Raw genomic sequence first — 8,171 nt, 5'->3', positions numbered from 1 at the left:
CCTGAGAGCAGAATATAGAAGCCCTTCTCCGACCAGGTTTTAATTTCTTAAAAATAGGTAAACAATGTAATAAAATAGGTAAAAATATATTAGCCAACACCAAATGGCTTTAAAAATATATAAATTGATTATTAGATCTTCGAATAGTTATTATAACTAATATTGTTCCTTTTATAACTGTAAAGTGTCATAAATAGTACCTAGAAATAGAATATTATTACTATTTGACTATCGATAATTATGACGTTAAAAGTTATGACGCCGAAATTATAATACCTAATAACAAAGGGGCCTCTACGTGTTGGCTTTTGGCCCCACGTACGCCTTCCAAATGTCCGGGACCCCATGTCTCCCGCGAAGAAGTAAAGACAGATAATAATAATAACAACCGCCATGTGGGATGTTGATTCGACGATCATTGTCCCGATAGTCGTTTCAGCGAACATAGCGAAGAGTCTCGACCAACACCTTGAGAGACTCTCGCTTGGTGGTTGGATCAATGGTAGAAGAGCCGACTGCAAAATTTTGTATCGACTGGATACCACTATGTAATGCACAATGGTTTCCCATAAAAGTGATGCTAAGTCCGAATTTGATAGTCTACCACGGTGGAACTTGCCGAAAGTACAAAAAAGAAGGCCACTTCCGGTGCGAAAAAGGGGGGGGGGGGGCTGATTTAACCCATCTGATACCGAAATAATAGTTATGGCAGCAGTCAGAAACTTACTGGTAGACACAGAAAAGCGAAATCTGTTAGTATTTTTTTTTGCTGGAAGGGCTTGGCAGACGCTCTCAAAGGTGACACCAAATTTTTATAAAAATAATTACGGGTCGACAAAATCGGAACTTATATTTTATTGGGGTCAAATTCTTTTAATTTGAATGCAGTTACTAATGTTTTATTTACAATAACAATATACATAATGGATATATACAGATGATTACTATAACTAGCTTATATCTAAAATAGGCCCTTGAGGCATTGTACCAAGGATGCTGGCGGCATTTCCTCGTTGTATCGCAATACTGATACGTTGTGCGAGGAAGCCGCCAGCTCTTCGGTCACCAGTTACGTCAACCAGACGTTTCGCGATTTCTCCAAAAAACTTGTGCGCGCTGGGACCCCATGGACCTAGAGTTTCAACGCCAAATGGTACAAAATGGTACTCTCTACCGAGGCTCTTATATTTATTACGTTTCATTTATTAGTTACTAATTTGTATTAATTATTCGACATTACATCTGAAGTCAATTAAAAAAACGTAGCTACAGTTTAATAAGGTATAATTTGGATTTACGAAAAATAACATTAAAATAAACATGTTTATTCAGCTTTGAGTAATGAACTATTCGGCTATGTTAATTAGTTGTAAATTAACAATCGAGCTTCAAAGCTCTCTCGATTGGTAGCTGCAGGCAATAGCCACAGCTTAATACGGGCTCAGAAAGTTGTATAACTACATAATTAAGTATATCTAATAATTCTCTCTAAGAAATTGTATTTCAGTCTAACGTTTGCCGCATATTGGAAGCTTAGTTGCAGTTTTTTAACTCAAAATCTTTATTTACTTAAAAGGTATAGGTATAAAGGGGTATTAATATAACTAGCTTAAATCTACTGCTACTACTTGGACCCGGGTATGTCCTTAAACTACGTCCAAAAGAGAGGTATGGGCACAGTAATTGTCATCCAGCTTTGTGTGGTAGGGCACAGTTCAGCGGATGCCACTTCTATTCCAGAGCAGAGCCCAACTGGGGAAGTACCTCCTCCTTACAGAAAATCGCAGCCAAATAACACTAGACCCTACTCATAGTGTTGTGTTCCTGCCGGTGAGTAAGGTTGCCAGAGCTCAACGAGGATGTGGCGTGTTGACGACGGGGGACCTACAGAACTCCTAATACTGCAATTGGTATGTGTGGACGCGGAGTACAGGCGCGGCTATCAGGGAGACCCGGTGAAACGGCTGTCCGCTGGCCGCCCGCAGGTCAGTAGGGTTCCCGAACCCAGGGACTACTTAATCTCCGCCCTGGGAGGCTGAACTACCAACCTCGCGCAAAATCCCTGTTGTAGTAGTCGTGCCGGAGAAGGAGACCGGAGTGGACCCGGCTGCTGTAACAGGGGGGGACCGGGGGCCCTTCCGTACGCCGCGCCTGTGGACCGCAATACCCTACATAACCTTTTGGCAGATTTGTTCCATTCTCTTGTCCTCTAAGCCGTCAACACGCCGAATCCTCATTGTACACTAAAAAAAAATATGGCAAATAAGATTAAAAAAAGAAACGGTTTCTCGGCGGCATCCCTTTCCACGCAAGTGGATTTCTGTAATATCAGGGGACTGCATTCAAATTTAAGCGCAGTCCATCACCACCTAGAATCTGCGCAGCCGACCATTCTTTTTCTAACGGAGACACAGATATCCTGCCCGGCGGACATTTCATACCTATTATACCCCGGCTATACACTGGAACACAAGTTCATGAGACACGCCGGTGTGTGTATGTACGCCCGGCAGGATGTCTGCTGTCGCCGCCTTCATGCCTATGAAGACAGGGACCTGTCGGTTCTTTGGGTGCGTGTGGACTACAGCGGCCACACTCGTGTCTACGCGTGCCTGTACAGGTCTCACAGCGGCAACACGGAGACGACTCGGCTCTTCGAGCACCTACAATTAACGGCTGACAGACTTCTCGAGCAGTACCCTTCCGCAGAGCTCGTGATTTTGGGGGACTTTAACGCCCACCACATTGAGTGGCTTGGTTCCCGGTCCACTGACCACGCGGGAAGGTCTGCTCACGAATTTTCTCTGGCCTATGGACTCTCGCAACTGGTACGTTCTCCCACGAGAATACCAGATATCGAGGACCATACAAGCTCTCTACTGGACCTCCTGCTGACCACACGTCCGGACGGATATTCCGTTTCAGTGAACGCGCCTCTCGGTTCATCCGATCACTGTCTCGTCCAGACTCGGGTACCATGCGCGCGGCCCGATCCACCACGGCCAACTAGCTCGCGACGCGTGTGGCAGTATAAGTCAGCAGATTGGGATGGATTGCGTGAATTCTACGCGTCGTACCCGTGGAGGCAGCTCTGTTTCACATCAGAAGATCCTGACTCCTGCGCAGCCAATGTCGCCGAGACAATACTGATGGGAATGGATTGTTTCATTCCCAACTCAGTAATAGCTGCGGGAGCGAAGAGACGTCCTTGGTTTAATCGGCCCTGTAAAGAAGCTACAGTTCGCAAGCAAGCCGCTTACAGGGCTTGGACCAAGGCCGTAGCTAATAAGGATCCGAACGTTTCTGATGTGAAACGCAAATTAAACGCTGCCTCGAGGTCCAGTAAGAGAGCCATTGCCAGGGCTAAATACGATTTCGTCGGCAGAATCGGTGAGAAACTAGCGGGCTACCCCACTGGGAGTCGCGCGTTCTGGTCGCTTGCCAAAGCTGCCGAGGGAAATTTTTGTCAGTCGTCCTTACCACCACTGCGGAAAGCTGATGGTGATCTGGCCCATAGTGCAAAGGAGAAAGCCGATCTTGGTACTCTCTTTGCCTCAAACTCGACCCTGAGCGACGACGGTAGCGCCGTGCCGCCCACCATCCCGCGGTGCGTATACTCCATGCCAAAGATCTCATTCACGCAGAGGGATATTCGGCGGGAGTTGCTATCGCTGGACGTTCATAAGTCGAGCGGGCCAGACGGCATACCAGCGATTGTACTTAAGCAGTGTGCTCCTGAGTTGTGTCCCGTGTTGGCGCGCCTTTTCACACTCTCTAGCAAGAAACGGCATGTTCCATCTTCGTGGAAGACGGCCCTTGTGCACCCTGTGCCTAAAAAGGGCGACAGATCGGACCCATCGAATTACAGGCCTATCGCTATTACCTCTCTTCTCTCAAAGGTCATGGAGCGTATAATTAACGCAAAGCTCCTGAGATACCTAGAAGAACACGACCTGATCAGCGACCGCCAGTATGGTTTCCGCCACGGTCGCTCGACTGGTGATCTTCTAGTGTATCTCACACACCGCTGGGCTTCGGCCATTGAGAGTCAAGGTGAGGCATTGGCAGTTAGCCTAGATATAGCGAAGGCGTTCGATCGGGTCTGGCATAGGGGTCTCCTATCGAAGTTACCATCTTATGGACTGCCGGAGGGACTATGCAAATGGATCGCTAGCTTTTTGTCCGGCAGACGCATACGAGCCGTAGTAGACGGAAGCTGCTCCGATAGCATGGACATTAACGCTGGCGTTCCGCAAGGTTCTGTGCTATCCCCAACGCTGTTTTTGCTGCACATCAATGACATGTTGTCTAACGACGACATTCATTGCTATGCGGACGACAGTACTGGGGATGCCTATTACACAGGCCGTGCCAATATCCCTCGTTCTGTGGTGCTAGAGAGTCGTGAAAAGCTTGTGTCGGACATTGAGAGCACTCTATCCAGAGTTTCGGTGTGGGGTCGGGACAATCTAGTCCGATTCAACCCCACCAAGACACAAGTTTGCGCGTTTACCGCTAAGAAAACCCCATTTACTGTGGTCCCACAGTTCCAGGGCTCAGTCCTTACCATATCAGGGAGTATTGGGATCCTCGGTGTCGACATTTCCAGTGACGTCCAATTCCGTAGCCACCTGGAAGGAAAGGCTGCGCTGGCATCCAAAAAACTGGGTGTGCTCAATAAAGCGAGGCGATACTTTACTCCGGGGCAAAGACTGCTGCTTTATAAATCGCAAGTCAGACCCCATATGGAGTATTGCTGTCACCTTTGGGCAGGAGCACCTGCATGCCAGCTTGACCATTCGACTCAGTCCAAAGGCGCGCTGTACGAATCGTCGACGATCCCAAACTCACAAGCGGTATTGAACCTTTAAGTCTAAGGAGAGACTTTGCCTCCTTGTGTGTGTTCTACCGCTTGTACAATGGGCTGTGCTCTGAAGAATTGTTTGACATGATGCCAACGGCCGCTTTCTATCACCGCACCGCTCGCCGTCGGCAGGGTGTTCATCCTCACACCCTAGAACCTAAATGGTCGCGTACTGTGCGGTTTAAGAGGAATTTCCTCCCGCGAACGCTTCGGCTGTGGAATGAGCTTCCTGCCGAGGTTTTCCCGAGGGGCTACAGTATGGGGTTCTTCAAAAAAGGAGTGTACAGGTTTTTAAAGGGTCGGCAACGCGCATGTAATGCCTCTGGTGTTGCAGGCGTCCATAGGCTGCGGTGACTGCTTACCATCAGGCGGGCCGTATGCTTGTTTGCCACCGTCGTGGTATAAAAAAAAAAAAAAAATCTAAAACAGGCCCTTGAGGCATTTTACATTTGTACCAAAGATGCTGGCGGCATTTCCTCGTTGAATAGCAATGTTGATAGGTACGTTGTGCGAGGAAGCCGCCAGCTCTTCTGTCATCATTTACGTCTATGTCAACCAGACGCTTCGCAATTTCTGCAAAAAAACTTGTGCGCACTGGGACCCCATGGACCTAGAGTTTCAACGCCAGTTCATATACGCGATCTGCATATGTATACTCATTTACCGACACTGTTTTTGCAGAACCCCTCTCACGCGCCGCTATTTTGTCATTTAAGTTTAAAATTAAGTGAGAGTCAGAATGGCGGGTGTACCTAAATAAAATCAAATGAAAAGCATACCATATTTTTGTACCTAATTTGTACTATTTAGTACCTCGTTTAAAAAAATTTTTACCTCACGGTACGTAAAGTTATCATCAAAAAACAGGTCACCCGCCATCCTGACAGTCAGAATGGCGGGTGTACTTTATTACGCTATGTTCCCGTGGTTATTGATAAATTCTATAAAAGCCAAATTTTTGTACCTTTTTTGTACCTTCATATTCAATTATAATATGAGTCATTTTATTTGTGCTTTCCAAGTTTTACTCATTTTATATTTTGCTTGCTATTACAATTTTGCAGGCGTTATAATTTTTCAAGTTATCGATTTAATTTTTAAGAAAAAACGCTAAGGTACAATTATTTTTATTACGCCAGGATTTAGTACCTTTAATGTTTAACCTGTTAAGTTCAAATAATTCAGAAAATCATGTCTTAAAAATGATTTTTCTTAGGAAGATTTCTTTGAATTAGCGCCTAGCCTTTTTTAACGCTAAGGTACAATTATTTTTATTACGCCAGGATTTAGTACCTTTAATGTTTAATCTGTTAAGTTCTAATAGCTCAGATAATCATGTCTAAAAAAAAGGTTTTTCTTAGGAAGATTTCTTTGAATTGGCGCCTAGCCTTTTTTAAGACATGATTTACTGAGTTATTTGAACTTAACAGATTAAACATTAAAGGTACTAAATCCTGGCGTAATAAAAATAATTGTACCTTAGCGTTTTTTCTTAAAAATGAAATCGATAATTTGAAAAATTATAACGCCTACAAAATTGTAATAGCAAGCAAAATATAAAATGAGTAAAACTTGGAAACCAAAAATAAAATGACTCGTATTATTTTGAATATGAAGGTACAAAAAAGGTACAAAAATTTGGCTTTTATAGAATTTATCAATAACCACGGGAACATAGCGTAATAAAGTACACCCGCCATTCTGACTGTCAGGATGGCGGGTGACCTGTTTTTTGGTGATAACTTTAAGTACCGTGAGGTACAATTTTTTTAAAGGAGGTACTAAATAGTACAAATTAGGTACAAAAATATGGTATGGTTTTCATTTAATTTTATTTAGGTACACCCGCCATTCTGACTCTCACAAAATTAAAGACTTAAAATCTGTTACTACTGTCAAAATATTTATTCTTGCCATAGAAATAGGATGTAAAAGACCGATTGTCAAACTTCAAAAGTGCGACCAAAAATGAAATGCAAGTGTGTGCGTAAATTGTCTATGTGCGAACAAAAATAGTGATGTCATGTTACAACTTATTAATAATCTATCGATGTTTAACTGCTTCATCGACTACTTTTTCAAATGTGTTTGTTTTTATAAAAATGTTATAGGTATGAGTATTATTACTACTATTAGACCCTATTAGCGCTTATAGTACCTTTAATTTAATATATTTTTTAAAATTTGATATTCTTGCCTCTTTCTACAGACAAGTTGGGTGTGTACTGTGTATACGCTGTGTACAAGTATACGCGGTCTTGTGTTTCCTTGTGTTAGCGGTAAAGCCGTGGAAAAGTGGTTAAAATGTAAGTACTGTGTTGGAAAGTGAAGTTTAAATTTACCGCTAAACATGTACACATTCAAAAAAGGTATTATAACAATCGTTATTATTTCAAGTCGATTATAAAGGTTAATATCTTAATGATGTCTTGTGAACAACTAATTCCATACCTACTAATACTAATATACCGACAAGTTATCGATACAGTCATATGAACATTTTCTCAAGCCCTAGCGTAAAGTAACAGTTTAGGTTTTTACACATAATATTCTAAATTATTGACTAATATGATGAAATATTAACACACAATTGAAGAAAAACTTATATTGAACTGTATAAATTGGCTTTTTACACTTTTTATGCTGTTAAAATATCGTTACGAAAATTTCGCTAGTAATATGATAATTACCTGTGAAATGAGTATTTTCCTGGGTTATTTGGCCCTGAAACACTACAATCCGGTACACAACATGACTCCATCTTCACTAAATTACTTAATTAATAGTTTTCTTTCTGATTATCTTATATTTTTCACGCCAAAAAATACGGCAATATGCTCTTGGCCGACTCGGCAGACTTCTAACTCAAAAATGGTCACGTTTTCTCATATGTAGTCTGCCTCCTTCGCTCTCATGGGATGTTCATATACGTGATGGCTTCCCTTTCGCACACTTCATCTGTCTGTCAAGCGAAGCGTTTGAGATGTCTGTGATTCTTGCGGACCTTAATACCTTCCTAGTGTTCAATAAAGCCCACAACAGTACTTTTATAAAACTTGTATGTTTCAAGAGTCCGTACAGGGGCGGATTAAGAAGGCGCGGGGCCCTTAGCACAATAGCTCGCGGGGCCCCCTGGTTTGAAAAAAAAAAGATTAAGTGCGAGTCGGACTCGCACCCCGAGGATTCAGTACCATCACAACATTTTTACGATGTCTTAATTTTTTTTTACTAGATCATAAATTATGCATTGCGACAGTACGGTGAAATAAAATAAATAAAAACTACTTATAAAAAAAATTTGGGTACC

This window comes from Cydia pomonella, chromosome 4 (assembly GCF_033807575.1).
Source record: "Cydia pomonella isolate Wapato2018A chromosome 4, ilCydPomo1, whole genome shotgun sequence".
Taxonomy (NCBI): Eukaryota; Metazoa; Arthropoda; class Insecta; order Lepidoptera; family Tortricidae; genus Cydia; species Cydia pomonella.
The sequence above is the reverse complement of the archived record's forward strand: the minus strand, read 5'-3'. Positions refer to the sequence as shown.